Source organism: Diorhabda carinulata, chromosome 4, assembly GCF_026250575.1.
Source record: "Diorhabda carinulata isolate Delta chromosome 4, icDioCari1.1, whole genome shotgun sequence".
In the NCBI taxonomy this organism is placed as follows: Eukaryota; Metazoa; Arthropoda; class Insecta; order Coleoptera; family Chrysomelidae; genus Diorhabda; species Diorhabda carinulata.
In genome coordinates, this window is record NC_079463.1 from 27178508 (window position 1) to 27197836 (window position 19329).

Sequence of the window (19329 nt, forward strand, 5' to 3'; positions counted from 1 at the left end):
TCAGTCTCTGAAGACGATAACTTGGTTATCGAAACGCGCGTAACATAGTGTAATTGTGAGTGGTGGTGTATTTAGTATGAATATCGCCAACGCCAATGGCAATTTGATAAGATCTCTCAAAATTGTCGCATAGTGTCATATTAATTAATCGAGATTTAAACGAAACTTCGAGTAGAGAGGTAACTTCTAACTAACTAACATTTCTAGCGCATCCAACATTTAGTCCGGATCTTGTACCATCTTATCACTATTTATTCAGATCTATATCGAAATTCCATAGTGGAAAAAATTTTAATTTCAATGAGATATTGAAAATGCAGTGGGACAATTTTGTGCTTATAACCTCAAAGATTCGCTTTACCAAGTTGTCAAAGAGCTTGCAGAACGATGGGTTAAAACCATAAGAATTCAAGACTTCGATTCTGTAGGATTATTTAAATGAACAAAGTGAACATTGGAAACTGACATTATTTCTTGAGCACACTATAAATTTTCTACAGTTCTACGAATGAAAAAATGTTAACGTGCTGCCCTAAAACCTTGGGTAAGTGAAACTAAAAAACAGAACAACTGCTTCTTCATCTTAGCAACGTGTGTAGCCAAAATTATAGCTTTTGTTTCGACTAAGTTGGAGTTTCTGGAACCGTTGGTGATATACTGCATACGCTGTTTACTACTAACAACACGCGGTCCGACACAAGTTTCGATAACCAAGTTATCGTCTTCGTCTTCATTTTACGATAACTGTGGTAGTAGTAAACATTTTGTTTTAAGTACTTACGCGGTAGTTGTAAAGACGAGAGTAAGTAACTAATCTAAGTCGATTATTAGAACTCTCCTTGTAGTAAACAATATATATTAATCAAATATATGGACAATTTAACAAATCGATCCTTTGCTTACAAACAACAACATAAGACAACAGAAATACGCCATTTCAAAAATTCATGGTTGGGATGAGTGAATTAGTAATCTACCCCTTCGCATAGATCAATTGAAACTTCATATCAACCTTTTCACTTTGTTTTCAATGAAATAATTCACTGTATTTTTTCATTACACCTCGTGAAGAAATTCGACCATTAGAGTATGATTCAGTCGACTATGTTGTTTTGGCCTCATTCTATGAAAAGCTCTTCAACTTTCAACCTAGATACATATAGCGATTTCAGAGACGGGTGAGGATGCTTTAAAATTTTTGTTATTGTAAATTGACATGGAATTTATTTTTCAACAACGTTTTGCATCGGAATCCATGACGTTTTTGATTTTACTGCAACTTATATTCGCATAAATAAATAAGGAAAGCGAAGGAAAAAGATATTTTCGCAACTAGTTCGCAAAATGCTTGACGTTTCTTCTTGAAATACACGATAATAGATTGAAATTTATAGGAGAGGAAGCACAATTTGGTATGACATTAATTTATTTGGTAAAAATGCAAAAAAAGGTTGAGAAAATCAGTTGGTATTAACCACGGTATAGAAAAAAATATTATCAAGCAAGAAAACAATTTAAAAAAAATATATCATATAACAAAGCAGATATAAATATGATACAATAGCTTTTAGCGAAGAATGATTTAAACTTGTTATGTATAAGAAAAAACAATGCCTACTTTCAAAGGCGAATCACAAAATGTTGAGAAAAAATTAGGGCTTGGTAGTGGAAAAGACAACACGTAGTGTGATAGGTAAAATAAAACCTTATCGCAAACTACTAATAAAGCGTAATAATATTTCTGTGCTTAGGACATATGGTCGAAATGTACATACATTCCCCACGCAATTATCAAAAAGCTTGGTCTGATTACTCTAACGAAGGGATACGAAAAACCGTATCCAAGAGACAGCGATTGGTCAGAATTAGGTACTGCAAACGGAAAAAGCGAAATGAAACAGTGGTTACTTTCCACAAATATTTCATTTTCAAATAATATGTTGAGAGTAAAATTATATATTAAAAAGCCGAGGTTCAAGACTTATGAAGTTTAAAAAATTTAAAAGCAATACGGTAACAACACTTCGCCACAGATCGCCACCATATCGCCCCGTTCTTAATCCCATTGAACTTGTTTGAGAGTCTCTGAAACGATACTTTGCAAATAAAAATACTAAATTCAGATTGTAAGATGTTACAAATTTGCGAAAAGAGTTTTCCAATAATTAGAATGGCTAAGTCGCTGCAAACTTGCTCTGGAATTGCGAAAAATTTTTTATAAATTAGAACCAGCTATAGATATAGCAGGGTAAACTTGAATGTTTATTAATTTTCTATTGATGATGATTTAGTAAATTCTGAGAGTGAAAACATGATAGTGATTTATAAAATTAGAGCATAACACGCTGCAATCCCTTAAAATCGAAATTATTTAGCCCCAGTGTACAAGTTATATAGAACAGTTTAAAGGAACCCTTTCCAATGTAGCGATGGACAAAGTTTTCCCAAAAACATTTTCAGCTAGATACTAATATAAACTAATATTTCAAGTTTTCAAATTTCATAAAGCTTCAGTACATTACTATCTTCAATAAGATCAAAAAATTACTGTACGTATTTAACAGTCAAATTGAAATTAACAAGGTATATTTCGGGTACGAGTTACAAACAAAATTTTTTACTAATAAATTGGAAATGTGATGGTGAAACATCTGCTAAAGTTTGGTGCCTAAATTGTTCATTGTTTTTGGAGAACATCGCCTACATTTCTTGCATGTAGGGGTGTTCGAAAGGTACATGGTTTCAATAATAAAATTCAAATATCACATAAAATTTTGGACTGTAAAATTTAGATAGCAAATACTAATACCAAGTTAGTATTCCAACCCTCAAAATTAAAAAATCACGAGATGAAGTTGAATTACCTAGTTTAGGAATAAATATCTGGGGTGGGCTCCAACTAGTGACGATTTTTAATACGTTGTGATAAGGATGAGCCAACTAGGGACAAGAATATTTCAGGTGAACGAAAAGGTAGTCCGAGCACATAATACAACTCGTGACGGATTAATTCATTCGTCATCATCAGTAAATTCATTAAGAGTATTTTCTGGAATTAGTACCTATTCTACTTTGTAAAGGTGGAAAATCTCAAAATTAACATCTAGAATTTCTAAATTTTTGTAACATTAGGTAGGTACTAAGCAATATACAATAGAGAAATGAATTTTTAAAACTTGTGGAAGCCGTAATTTGTAAAATACCATATAATATGATAATGCACACTTGCAATCGGTTAGGTTAGGTTAGGTTAGTCATATAAAATATGAATTTGTGAAATAGGTCTCTTATAGATACAAAATGTAATTTGTTTGTATGGTTTTTTATGTGATTTCTTATGTGTTTAGAATGTAAAATATTCTTTACTGACATGCACTGTACATATACGTTTTATTTTTGTTTTTCATTTCATAAATAAAATCCCGGGCTGCATAATCATCCGTCAAGAGTTGTCTAATCTTCATGACAACCACGATCACGAGTTGGCACATTGTAACAGTTTAAAATCACGAGTTTGCGCACACCCAATATCGTTTTGTCGTCTGCCTTAATTAATGTTAAAATTATGATTAATTTTCTTGAAAAACTTGGAGATAATTATGAATATCCTCACTATATCTTCTGTTAGTATCAAGAGCTAAACTTTTGAACAGCTTAACCTAGTAGGTTTGGAACTGTTTTCATATCTTGTTTGCTATTTTCTTCACTTATTTGGACCCTAAAATGCTACAGAAACCGGACCTGGCGGAAACTTTATCGTCGAGATAGGTAGGAGTATTTTATTTGGAGAACGGCCAACGAAATTTATCAGCATTTGCGTTTCAGCGGTCAAAACTAGTGGCTATTGGGGCGTAAGAGACTTTAGGTAAATATTTGGAAACGACTTTTCATCATATTCCTTCTATGGAAATTCGAACTTTCCCGTCTAGTGAACATATTTCGACTAAATGTGGACGCTCATTCAAATTTATTGACAACCTGACTAACGAATTTGCCAGGGGTTTTAGTTAAGTACGCTCGAGGAGGCCGTTCGAAGCACTTTGCTTGGACTAACTGTTTTATTACGTTTATTATGTAAGCAATATATATATTTGAGAAGCCGAAAGCGGTTTTTTGTCCCGCAAATTTCACGTATATATATAAAAGTAAACTAATATTTGAAAAAATATCGATTTACGAAGGTTGTATGAACAGTTTCCGACCTCAACCTAAAGATATCAGCACTTTCCAATATAAATTGGAAATATATTTGCGTATATATGTGTCGTTGTGAAGATTTTTCTTATAATTGAAAAAATACAGTATCGAGCGATAATTAAATATTTGTTTTTGAAAAGCAAAACGTCTACGCGACTGAAAGAGGAGTTTGACACTATCTATCAGCAACGACCGAAAAATTTGGACTACTGAATTCAAGCGAGGCAGTAACAGCTTGACTGACGATGAGCGTTGCGAACGGTCATAAACTAAAATAACCAGCGATATCATTGAAAAAGTTCACCAAAAGGTATTAGAGGGATAGAAGAAGCATATACTGAATGAAAAATTATGCATGCATAAGATATACGTTCGTCGGGTGTTACGTTTGCTCATTTTGGACCAAAAGCACATTCGAATCAACGGGCAATTGTTTTGCGCCGATCCAAAATCCATGAATTGCACTTCGAATTGGTCAATCATCTACATTTTTACTGCTTGATAACCTAAAATTTTCATTTACAGGCGGGAAATTATCATCCTATGAGGACATTGTCGCTTACTTAAACATCTATTTTGAGAAGAAAGACAGTAAATATCATTTAGAAGGATTGCAAAGGTTTAAGTATCGCTGTGTAAAGATAAAGATTTGAAATGAGACTCGCACTGTCATTAAATATTACTCAAATGACGAGGAGTTAGACAATGCGTAAGGAAACTGCACCATCATTTTGGTAGTTGAATTCACCCGTGGCCGTATCAGCTTGACTGATACGTTGACTGGCGTTCGTGACGGCCAAAAACCGCGGCAACGACTGATGTATTTAAAAAAGTTTACCAAAAGGTATTGGAACAACGTCTGATTAAGGTTAGAGGTACAAAACAACCAAATTGCTATTGACTTACATACGTAAGCTATGCGTATTTGAAACGAATTTAATTCATTCAACTGACAAATTAATATCAAAGAATATTCAAAAATTCATGTTTATATAGTAAGGATTATCTATAGATAGAAAAGTAATAATTGATAGAATAAATATTTTCAAACTTCGTTATTATTTTGTAATAATCCACTAAGATAAAATATGAAAAACTCATTACTGCTACATACTTTATAATTATTTTTATGTAACGTTTCGTAATCCTTTTATGTTTTATATTCTCTCAAATATGTTTATTTGTCAACACTCTAGATTTTTTACAATTTCTAATAATAATTAAATAGAACAATAACAGTGTTGTCTTTGAGGTTATTTTAGCAGCAAATTAAGTTTTTATTTGAAAAACTCTATTCTTAAGGTCGTACAAATATTATGTGTGTGAACAAGTATTACCCAATAATGTATAAATAAGACGACTTTACTTCTCGAAAATATTTACAAACAAAAACTGACAAACCAGTATATTATATTTTAATGAGCTCCATTTTAATGTTTTTCACTTTTTAAAATAATACCTATGATAATGAAGATAGATTTTTTAAAGAACGAATATTAATATTACGGAGATACGATCATCGTGTGACCCAGTGGCACACTTTACTAATTTCTTTCAGTTCTTTATTTGCACTCGTATGATTTGATTATTTATGTTTCCATGTGGGTTTTAAAATATTTAATATCACTTCTAGCTATAAGGAAGAAAAAATACAATTTACATGTTTATACCAATAGTGATGATATCAATGTTCGAACACATATGTATGATAGTAAACAGGGTGTAGAAAAAAGATGGGTTATAAATATGTGCAATTTCCAATTCTTGTTGTCCTCTTTTGCCTTAAATCTTACGTAATAAGAAAAACTACAAATGACTTCCTTGCAATGCTCATTCGTTTCTCACATCTTGGTTATAATCCAAGTTACCAAACACACTGTTTACACTACCAGTACACCAACACTTACAATTTCACTGTCTGACGGGCGTTTCGATAACCAAGTTACCATCTTCAGAGACTGAAGGTAAAATAAAACCTATTAACTTAACTTACCTAGTTTATACTGAAATTTCCGACCAATGAATCCTCTTGGGAGTACCTCCTTGGCGGGAATCTTCTCATGTATTCCTTAACTACTAAACTATAGAGAGGTTTGTAAGGAATAGGCCCTTTGTCCCTATTTAAACTGTTCTTACATTCAACTATTAAAATGCTTTCAAATGCATTCTTCAATTTAGTATTGGATACATTTTTTAACAATTCTACTTTATTTTTATTTATTATATTTTGAATGAGCTATGTGCTCTTTAAACCGGATATTAATGGATCTCTTAGTCTGCCCGACATACTTTCCACCACAATCATTACAGCTAATTTCATATATACCACTCTTTTCCAAATTTGGTTAGGTAAAATCCACTCTGTTGAAAATTCCTTCCAATCCCTTTGTATAAACAGGATTGAGAGGTACCAGACCAAATTTTTCTTGTTTTTCATTTCGGTTTTGGTAATAGGTGGTTTCACAAAGAGATTTCTTGAACTTTGACCATTATTTAACCTTTTTACCATTCTCTTATCATAATCGTTGAGTACAGGTACATCCTCAATAAAACTCCTCTCCTCATCGTATCTTTCGATGTTAAGTGGAAAGTGAATAAAACGATATACCAGAAAATGTAGACTGACCCTCTCATATTGGATACAATGGAAAGAATCAGCCGGGATGTACCTGCACGTAGCGTAATGTTATTCCTAAATACATCAAATTCTAGCCTGTCTAAAAATGGTAACTATCAAATATTTTCCATTTCTTAAGTGAACCTTATAGATGGACATTTTGAACTGAGTTGCATCGAGGTACTCCGAAGTCTGCGGGATGGGCACGCAGGGACAAAGGGCCTATTCCTTACAGCCCACTAAATAGTTTTATAGCTAAAGAATAAATGTGAAGATTTCCACCAAGGAGGTTTTCCCGCTGAAATTATTTTTCGTTTATATAACATAAGTAAGTTGATAAGTTTCAGTTAACCTGAAGACGATTACTTGGTTATCGAAACGCGCGTCAGACACTCTAATTGCGAGTGTTGGTGTAGTGGTGGTGTGAACAGTGGGCTCAGTATGAATATGAGGGAGACGAGTGGAACAAGATGAATTGAGAAGTGGAACGAATGCAGATATTGAAAGAATTTATGGTCAGGCACAGATCTGCTGTATAGTAAGGGCAAAAATACTGTGTTGGTTGGGGCGTACATCCAGAATGGAAGAAACCAGGTGGGTGAAAAGAGCCTTAACAAGTGGAGAAGGTGTAAAAGGAGAAGAGGGCATCAACATAGAAAATGGCTAGATGCAGATAATATTAGTTAAGGATAGCGAAATGGTGCAATGCAGCCGTGAACAAAAGTAGTTGGAGAAAAGCATTAGAGAGACTTCAAGCCGAAGGCCTATAAGACCTGCTGTGCTGTATATACTTACGGCTTATTATGTTTAAAAAAAAAATGTAAAACAAAACATTCCACGTTTTTAGACATCAATTGACACTCATTTGTCAGTCAGTTTATTTTAATATTAAAATTATCTACTGTAACAGTGAAATCGTGTTTTTTAATCTACAATGTATTTATTTCTCGCTGTCAAAATTTCCTTAAATATAAATAAAGAAATCCAATATTTTCATTAATTCCTTATTACATAACGAAAATGTTGAGCAAACGATAACGGGTCCGTAATTTTTTTCGCAATTACTAACTTGTTGAAAGGATATACTTTAAAATGCTTCAGCAAACAATGCAAAATGCAGCACGTTTTCTAAAGTAGATATCAAATGTCAGACGGAGCAGGCAACATGTATATATATTTTTCAATCTGATCGATACCCAGTGGCGTTCCTATTTATATTTTCAAAAGAATAAAACATTTTAAATCCATTCATTATAAGTGCGATAGACCGTTGTGAGTACCGACTGTTCGAGCTTCTTCTACTGATATCTGTTCATCTAATCCCGATTCGTGTTGGATGGAGATTCTTAAAGTTTTTACAGCACCAAGCAGCCTTTGAAATATGCAATGAGCGCGAGGTAACATCTATTTAATATTTTTTTTTTCTACTTTTTCATTGCTACTATTCACGAGTGAGCTCGGGAAGATGAAGGAATATATCACCTGAAGATTGTACTTGTCCAATGCTGTGTTTTGACAAATGGTTCTAGTTTTATTTCTCACCTACTATGTCATTAAACTCAGACTATCCACTGCAGTGGATAATATGTCAACAGCGTCTTTATGTTTTGCAATGTACATGATACGGTGTATGTCTAATCATTTGCATATCATATGCATATAAACGACATTCAATTTTACTTTCCCATCTTCTCTTTTCGCTATATTAACAAGGGTAGATAATCCCATTTCTTCAAATGCCTACCATGTACAAACCTCTGATAGGTAGATCCCTTATAAGAGCGATATAGTTATTTCGATACCCTCAAAATTAGAAAAACATTTGGAAAGAACTATGAAAAGAGTGAACATCTCATTCTCACAATACAATATTTATTTGGTCGTGAACCTAACATACAAAATTTCCTATTCAATATGCATTTCAATGCTGCCTCATTCCTTGATAGAGATTGGAGATTGGAGAGATTGTATTCAGTTTAACGTGGTGGCTTATGAGATATGAGACTTGCAACCTAGCAGTCAATACAGCATCACTGGAAGCAAGTGAATTGGAGAAGCAATAGTTGATAATATGATGGACATTCAGTTAAGTTTGTAGTTGATCGAGTTGATAGGTTATACGTAGTCATTGTTTTTGGTCAACCGTATTTGAGGCATTAATTTTAAGAAGGTATTTTCAGGACGATAGTCGATGCAAGGTGAATAAGGTCTTTAACTGCAACAGTAAGAGGTAACAAAATGCAAAGCAAGGAAAAGCCCACACAAAATACCTCAGTGCAAATTAACAAAAACGAGCTAGTAAAATATTGAATGCATTCTAATTTGTTTTCTTTCGACAGACAGAGAATCGAATTTTTGTCTCAATACCAAACAGTAAACCAACACTTTCACAATAAGGCTCTTGGCACTTCGGAAATAAATAATTCGCGTCAGACTATCATGAACAATTTGATTTTACGTCCCGGCAATGCCACTTGTTACAGCAATTTCAATAAACAAATTTAAATGAACATTCCGGTGGTTCCTTAATTTTTTCACTGACCCAAATCTTCCCAACTTTTCCTTACTTCTTATTAGAAAAAAACGAACATTCACACGGTTGTATCCGACAAACTGGAGGCTACCCCAGTAATCGAGCTCAAACCCTATTTTGGAGATTAAGAGACACCATTTAATTGTAACTACAATCGAATAAAACTAATTTAAAATATCTCTCTAATCCCCACCTTCTAGTCCTAATCTTCATTATATCGGATTGCTTATTCACCCCCATTCCTTTTTGTTCCTTTGTTCCTCATCTTATAATTCGTACCTCCTTAGTTCTTCTAGCTTGTTCAAGTGACCATTATGGCGTAGTATGTAATTCTTCCTTCCATATTTGTCATATAATTTGGCTCTTTACCATTTTTTCTATAACATCTAATAACTCTAATTAAATAATGTTTTTTAGTTTTACTTTTCGATCTTTATTGGCTCTTCTATATCGTTCTTCGCGTCTTTAGTCTGTTTATCGTTATTATTTTTCTTATTCTGTCAATGTCAAAATCAGAAATTATTTGTTCACATAATTTTTTGCTTTCCCATAGTTTTACATTTGCTTAGATCTAAAAAAAATTACAAAATAACTCAGTTGGTATTATATCAATATGTGTTTTTAGAAATCATTTTTATATAGTTAATACTGATATAATTATTTATGTAATTACATTTTTTCAAATTTCTTATATATATTTTTGAAAATTGGTGATTACTGTCATATTGCCAAGTGACGCAAGTGCCTAAATTTAATGACCACGCATAGAAATGAGAGTTAGTTAAATGGATCATTGACAAGCGAAAATGGCTGAGTGCATTGTAATTACTGTTTTCGTTACCGCGACATAATTATACGAGGTGTATGCGAAAAGTAGTAAGAATTTTCATTGAGGGGAGGCCCTTCAAAGTCGTCTTTGAAGAATACCGGAAGTTGCCAATTGATGGTGCTTCCAAACGATGGCTATTCGGAAACTATATTCCGGGTTCAGGTAGATTACCTATCAGCTCATTGCGGATCCTAAACCAGAACGAGATTTAGATCACAGGTTCCGAACGTGGCATTCAATTTTTCGTAGAAATTTCAAATGTAACACACAATCTACAAGAACTAATGTGTCTTATCACTTTTTTGTGCGTTAATTCCCTCATGATATTTATTTAGTTGTATAACAGATTCGATATGTTTAATAATTGTTGCTAACGATGTGGGGACAAAAAATCCAATCGTTTTTGGACACCCTAAAGTAGGCGCTGACTGAAAATGTTCTTAATTGTTTGTTAGAAATTTAGTTTCAAGTATGGAAAATCTAGAAGAAAAGGAACGAACGGAATCATTCACGGTTAATCACTTTTTAAAAATGGAAACAGCCAGACAAATAATTAACGATATCTGTCGGCGTTGTGAGAGGTATTTCGAAGGAAAAAAGGCAGAATTAGGTAGAAAAGCAAAATGCCAAAAAAAAAGAGAAAAGTTTCGATCAAAGGAGCTCACGGAAAACTGTGAAAATTGGGCAGAAAATTGAAAATCGGTAAGAAATATGTAAACAAAATTCAAAAATTAAGAAAATCGTTCCTCAAATATTCTGAGATGCCACAAATGGAACAAAAATCCAAACCTAGAAGTCTCAGTGACTTTCGCCCTCTAAAGGTTTGGACCAGTCATATTTTATTTTCGAGGGGAGTTAAACGGCGAATAACAAGGCTAATAATTGTCAGAAAGGCAAGAAAGTAAATTCAGAAGTGTATTTCAAAAGGCACAAAAAATTCAGCTCGAAAGTGTTGCTATGGATTGGCGATATCTTCTCGTGGTCGTTCTTCAACATACATTTTTCCTCCTGGAAATTCTGTGACAGTCAAAATATATGAAAAAGTAAGTTATATCTAGAATAATGCAGTTAATAAAGAAAAAGCATCCCGAAGGAAATTTTGTGTTTTGGCCCAACTACTCATGTTGTGGGAGCTTTTGCAGAGTTGAATCGAGAAGTCTAGAAGTGATTCTAATGTGCATCAATGAGACAATTGAACGTTTTTGATTAAATTGGAATCGAAACGTATATTCTGACGATTGGAAAGCAACTACGCAAGAAGAGAATTTTGAGCAAATACCGGCAAACGCCACATTCAGTATTTCCAAATTTAAAAACAAAAATTAACTCGATCAGTTTCCTAACAACAATGATCGTAATCCGAATATTCCGATCGTGATCGGGTTAACCCAATAACAGTTTCGGAAAAGTACCACGATCGGTAACAGTATTTTCTTATGTTCCTCAGAGTTTCAACATGACGTTCTTTTTCGCCTTCGATTGTCCATTTTGGTACAAATATGTCTTATGTCCAAATATTATGTCAAAATTTGAGGAATAATGGAAGTTTAACTGATTTCTTTTCATTAAACGACGGTCTCATCTCACACATTAACCGTTTTCTTCAGTTTTTGAAGTTGAAGTTCTTACAAAGCGAGGTTCTCCAATAATGACTTTTCAAAATTTACATTTCCAAGTTCGACACAAAACTTGATTGCACACCTTTGCTCTAAATTTCAATATTCTAATATTGTAGCACAACTTCACTGATGGCACTGTCAGAATTAATGTATTAGCTGTGCGGAGCTGGAGGAAATGATAGAGATAAATAAAACATTCTAGCATCGGTCAACATGTTTCTGTATTGCCAGTAGTGGTGCCATTTATTTTTTTCATGTTCTCGTACAATATTTTTCCAATAAATAAATATCCATCAATTCATATACAGCAAAATGTATTTCCTTTACTTATATGCATTGAACTTCCAGATAGTGAGTACCTAGAGATTTCGGGTTATGGGAGGATTCGAAATCAAAAGAAATTTATCACTGTATGAACGAAATTATCTTTAACAAATAACAGTTAGTAGTTGTTCGACTATAGCATCTACCTATTTCTGGGTTGACCTATGCTTCTTTTTATGTCACGATGCTTGAAAATGTTATCCTGTAGATTATATATTCTCGTTTCATTCTCCTCTGTTTTCAGTTGCTTTTATTCTTAGTTCTCTTGCTACAACTACCATATATTATATCCTATACTTCTTTCTGTTTCTCGAGATCTCCAAAATGCTACTCGGTATGTCGAATCTATTTTTCTCTTATATATCGTATAATCCATCCATCTTTTCTTGAATTTTTAATACTTCTTATACAGTATATATATTTTTTGGTTTTCCGATGCTTCTTTTTGTCTCTCGAGGTCTCCATAATCTTACTCTATATGTCCATGTATTTTTGTCTTCTAGCTTCTTCCTTCTCGTATTTCTCTATTTTTAGTTGCAAGTTTTTTCGAGGTCTCTAAATTGTTAGTGACTTTGTATGACGTGCTCTACCCATTGCCGCCTATGTCTAGCAAATCTATCTCTAATATCGTTTACTCTATTTATGATTCTGCCACATTTCTGTCGTAGTTTGTTTCCAAACCATCATTCGTTATGAAAGTCATTTTCCATATTATATAATACATACTTCGTGTATCTTTATAAGTCTACTTTGAATAAGAAAACCAATAATTCATAATGCGTTTAATTTAAGTTTGAGATACGTTTATATATTGATGAGCCTCTGATTAATTCTATTCGTACGTATATGATGAATACAGATTCATGGAAATATCTCTCAAGTTTATTGAGTGTGCAATCAACAATTATCTCAACGGTATACCGCATATTTCGCCCAAACGTGAAGATTTTAAATATGAAACGTGACCAAAGTCGAACAAAAATGTATAAACTGTGGATTCCTGTTCAGATATGAGAATCAATAAGATAGAAACTCGTTGAGAATTTTTTAATTTGTTTAAGAATTGTTTAAAATTGAATTAATATCATTTTAGATGGTTGTCATACAGAAATTTGTTTCCTCTGCTGGGCTTGGGCTGGATTGGTTTGAATAGGGATGTTTTGCGTGAGTGGGGTCTCAAGAGTATCGGTATCTTATGAGGTTAGACGATAAATGGTTTGCTGAAATAATTGAGAGATATGCAAGTACCGCGGTGATTGTCTTATTCACTGTCGTCGACCATTTGGTTGATGAATAAATCCACCATGTTACCGGAAAAACGCAGACAATCTGCAATATCGACGACTAGAATAGTTTCCGAACTAGTCAGTAAGTAATTCAGGATCGCTATAATAAGTGTGCTTGATACGAACAGATTCATTATTTTATTTTACCGCGAAAGATTTGATAGGTAAAAGGTAAAAGTTTTTACTAGGTATATAATCAATTAACTATTAATATTATTCACTATTGTTAAAATTAGTCAGCCTTTCATCTTGGCCACTCAGCGACGTGCACTTATAACTCCTTGACTTCATTAGAGCGCCGTGTTATTAATTATTTCCCAAATAAAAACAAACCAATGAGTATCTCCCTCTCTCGCTGTTGCTGGCTAGCTCTTCATTCTTGGAAATAATTGAGAATCACTTGGAACAAGAACAGGATTATAGAAAGGATGAGGGGTATCTCTTATGAATGAACTAAGGAATTTTTACAATACAAAAAAAAATTAATAATTTTCTTGGCGCTTATTTTGATAGTGTGGCTAAGAATTTATTGGGAGACAACGTGTGAGAAAAGTTATCAGAACTACATTCAAATAAATTCGTCGTGAAATTCGATGCGTTGTTTCCTCACACTTGACATTACCGATAAATTTCCATTGATTCGAGACAATATAAACTGTATCCGAAACTCTACCTTTCTTTTGTGGGAATTTTTAATTGCCTAGCACATTTTAAATGTGAAGATAGAAAATACGGACACCGGCACCGTTGAAATGTTTCCTTTGTATTGGCTAGACGCCGACTGACCTGCCGAGCTCGCAGACATAATATAAGAGAGACCAAATTTAAATGAGTATATTCGTAATTATGAGAAAAAAAAGGTTCCCATACATGGAAATAAATCTACTTAAAAATTCAAAAATATACATTTTTAGAAAAGTAGTCCTATCCTTAGTTAAAAGAACAAAAAATACGCTAAAAGTGAAAAAATAACAAAGAATACTGCCGCTTTCGACGGCGTCGCATTATAAAAAAACTGAGTTGTATTATATTAAACATAATAGAATTTTTATATTGGTATTATGAGTAGGGTATTGAAGCTCTTAAGAAAAAATACTTTGCAACTTGAAAAACTATGTTTTTTACTCACAATTCACTAAATAAAGCAACTGTAGATTGGAACTACATCGCTTTAAATCGACCTCGCAAGCGCTCATCACTTATTGCACATTTGTTTCATATGTACGAGGGCTGCTACTCAAATTTTTACATATCGCAACACTGATGTGAATATATCAAATCTGACTGCCATCATAAAGTTTGACATTTTTAATGGTGAACGTACTAAGAACGTGTTGTCATACGATTTCTATTTGAGTTGTTAATAGATACTTGAAACAATCATCTTGGTCAAAAAATGGAATTGAATCGCGAACATTTTCGTAAGATGGCTTTCCATGACTTTCGACGTGATTTAAACAAACAGCAGTGTGCCAATAAACTCGCTTCGCCTTTTGGTGATGAAACACCATCTCAAGACACTGTGTATCGCTGGTTTTCCGAATTCAATCTTAGTCACACTTCGCTACAGGATGAATTTTGTGAAGGTCGTCCAAAATCGGCTATTGTGCTAAAAAACATCAAACCTATGCGTAATCTGATATTGCAAGATCGTCATGTGATATACCGTAAGAATGAGGCACACTTTGGCATTAGTTCCACTTGCATATATTTGATATTGCATGTATATTTGGATGTCAAAAAAAGCTCTTGTCGATTAGTAAAAAAATGTTGAATAATATTCAATCGCGGTGCTTCAAAAGACGTCTAGTAGATCGTAAAAGGCGACATGCATATGAACCCGAAACTAAACAATAATCGACTGTATGAGTCTTTCAAGACGAACAATTTCCAACAAAAATTTTTCGCGCACGGTACACTTCTAAGAAAATGGTCCCCTTTTTCTTCGAAATAACTGAACATGTCGCCACCGTTCTATTAGGGCAACGTAGAACGGTCAATGCTGAATGGTACAAGGAAACCAATCGCAGAAGTCAATGTGAGCAACACATGCACACAACGTTTTCTACACCTGAAGAATCGGTTGACGCTGTTCAAATCACATGTTTTGGAGGTACATCAATCGGAATGGATAATGCTTCGACAAAGGTTCAAACGTATTCAAAAGTTTATTGATCTTAATGGAAAGTATTTTGTTTTTATTTGTCTATCTCGAAACTTAGTAGCAACCCTGGTATAATTTATTTTTTATATTATAATTTATAAGCAAGACTTCCGAAATTCCGAAATTGGAATCGTCAAGATTACTTTTGAATATCCAATTTCTTTCTTTATTACATGTTAAACAGAATTTTTTCATACATCATTATCAAATTTTGATATAATTTGACTTTTGTTTTCAATTACTACCGCTCTTAAAATGAGCAATTATTTTTTCATAACTTTTAGGATCTTTTTCTGATAGGACGGTCTTAATAAGGTATGTCCATGAATCTTGCAAATTCTATCAATAATCAATTCGGTTTCCAAATTTTTACTGTAAAAAGAAACCTGTTTGTGGGAATCTTCTTAGAAATATTTATGTTCTTAATTTTTATAAATTTAAATATCTTTTTAAAAGTTGGTATAGGCATGGTTAAAAAAGGACATTTTTTTAAATTATTGAAAGAGTTCATTTGTTATATACGAATGAAACAAAAAATTATTTTTTCCTACTACCGTGTATAAAGTACATTTTCATGTGCGTAAAACTTCACTTTACGCTCTAATGCATATAGAAACATTTTTTAAGCAGTAGTGCGTGAAGAAAATTAGTTTTAAGGTCTCCTTAGCGCAATTGCTACAGAACAAGGTTCCAATGCGGAAGGTCCCAGGCTTAAGTCGCACTCATTCCGTTTTTTTCTAATACTTATGTGGTAATGATTATTTTTAGGTGGAATTTATGTATGACGAAGAAAAGAGTTGAAAAATTCAATAACTGCACTTTGTTTTGTTAATTTGTTCTAATCTTAAATAAAATGTTCAAAAAATATTAATAAATATATAATATTTTTTATAAGGAACCCATACAAGCGTTATAGTTTCTTCTAACATAAAATTAAACTTAATTTACGAACTAGTGCATAAAGAAACATACTTTATCACAAGTGCGTGAAAAAGATTACCCTTAAACTTCTGTATTTTGATAAAATTTTCGCTAGTAAAAAAAATATTGTATGCAATTCGTATGTAAAGGCGTTTTTTTGATAGTTATTCACATTCGTCGAAAAAAGACTACTTTGCACACTTGTTACATAAATAACTATTTTTTTTGTAAATAAATGTGTTTTATCGAAATAAAAAGAATCATATGATGATAAATAAAGAATAAAAAAATAATAAACAAAATTGTTTATCTTTTTAAAACTTTCATGACGTAATTTAGGTTTCTATATATATAAGAAAGGCTCCAATTGTCTAGTTCGTTGGAAAATTGAAATAAAAACATTACAACGGAAATTGATTCTCCAAAGTGTTTAAATTACACCATAATTGAGGTACTTGCTTTCGAGGTGGTGCCCGCATAGCGCCCGGAAGGCTATTTTCAGCGTTTGATTAAAATTATAAATAATGGGAGTACAGTTTTGAATATCGGAACTTTTTTTATTAAATTCCTCCTCTCTAAAGATATTTTTTTAAAAATTGGAAAATATCTATACTTACCTATCCTTACCTAAGCAAAAAATCACCATTTCTTAAGGTATTTAACTGTTTATAACTTTTGAAATTTGTTATGGGATAATTAACTTTTTACGCACATTGATATAGACATTATTTCGGATAAAATGAGCTAATTCACATAATTTTCCTTATAGTATGTCGAATTAACACCGATTTGAACTTGTAGACTCAGACTTATATAACATAATATGGTGGCAGAACTTTTCCTTCAACTTGTAGACTGGTGTAACAGAATACGTTGCTGTAGTTTTTCGAAAATGAACTTGTAATAAAATTTTACATTCTTTTCTTTTTTATTCACAATGATAATAAGTAGCTATTCTTTCAGTTCATAGGATCCTGCCAGCGCGAGATATACAAAACAAGTGATTCATGTCTTTTTCTTCTTGATTTTCATTATATACGAGGATATATGGAAAAATTCTTAGCCTACTATAGAACCAAACAAAATTTCAATGTCAAAATATTTATTGCTCAACATATTAATTGGATACATTTATTACAGCGAACCTGCAACGTCTCTAGACCTTTCAAAAGAAATGTTTCTGCTTGCTCTGCAAATCAGACCTCCACAGATTTTATTACCTTCTAGTTGGAAGAACATTTACGACATTTTAAACTTTTTTTTCAGTTGAGGAAAGAGATGATAGTCGGACAGAGCCATGGTGAATAATTACCAATTTTTTGCATGGCAACATGAGATTTGTGTGCAGGGATGTTGTACTGCAAAAACAAAACACCTTTGGATAGCTTCCCGCGTTTTCTCTTCAATTTTTTCCATTAGAGTGGTCAGTAATGTCGAATCTCTAGTTAATGTCTTACCCTTATCCAAAAATCAATCATGATCACTCCATGGCAATCCAAAATAACTGAAACAAGAACTTTTCCAGTAAATTTTTGGGCAAGAAACTTCTTAGGTCTTGGAGAATCAGAGTGTCGCCATTCCATCTATTGCTGCTTTGTTTCTGGATCCTAGAAATGTACCCGAGTCTCATCGATAGTAATAATTGGGTTTAAGAAGTCTACATCGTTTTCATGTCCAAATTGACGTGATTTATACGATGAACGCTTTCGTATGAAATATTCAGTGCTTCAGATATCAGTTTTAGTCCAATTCGACGGTGGACATATTTTTTCTTTTAATTTATTGCTTAAGTCTGTTAAGTTTACTTTTTTAACGTACAACTTTACACTGACACTTCTAATAAGTTATTGTTCGTTGCTATGGCAACGCAATATTTTGTTTATGCATGGAAGTAATTTTCAACCAGATGCTCGACATATTTCATCATTAAATCAAACTCTCTCATTTTCGTTTAGAACAGTAATTCCCAAACTGGTTTAGGTGGACTCCCAAGTAATCACCGCAGACTAGACAAGTGTCTATTCAATAAATAAACTTTAATGGTAGCTACAAAGCCCAACACCTCTATTAGTTTCTACGAGTATATTTTTTACATTAAAATCAAAATATTGAATGTAAATTACATACCCGCCATATTTTATGCGTCATAAATCGAAAAAGTAATTGACCAATATATTTTTTGCTACCCATTCCCATTTTTTTCTTATTATATCAAAAAAAATGTCCTATATTCGCTCTCATGAAAATGATATATTATTTATATCGCATACAGAAATAACAATATAAATTTCGCCTCTCTGATATGTTCGTTGACACTGATAAATATTCTCGTATGGGTACCAAATATTTTATATGCAAGCAAATGATACGTCATTTTCCGAATATTGACAAATATGACACGCAATCAGAATAACGAGCATTTCACACTAAATTTAACGGTACGGTAAATATGATAGAATCAACTTTCCCAAACAATAAAATGGCCTATTCACACTCGTAAATAAAAGCTTACCATGACGAACGAAAACTCACAGTGTAAGACACACAATCCCACTATGCTAAATTGAAACAACTATGTCTTCAATGGCTATGATGATTTCTTGTGTAATTTTCTTTTTATCCATACGAGCTAACTATTACATTAATTATTCACTAACACTTGCACGCTTAACTATTCGCTAATTTTCAATTTTTGTACCCAACTAATATCTAATTTATTTTAAAAACACCGCTTAGTTCATTTGTCACTTTCCCGTTGTATTGACTACGCCATCGAATTGTTGACTGACTCACTGCTGCTAGACTAGCTTTATATATCAAAACCACCTTCTAGAACCCT

At 32.9% G+C, this 19329-nt stretch overlaps 1 protein-coding gene across 1 annotated transcript in view; it reads left to right on the forward strand.

Annotated features, from left to right (window-relative positions):
- The window catches only part of LOC130893394 (rho GTPase-activating protein gacF-like), a 438283-nt gene that overhangs the window by 349618 nt on the left and 69336 nt on the right, over positions 1-19329 (forward strand). The gene's annotated exons all lie outside the window — the stretch shown is intronic.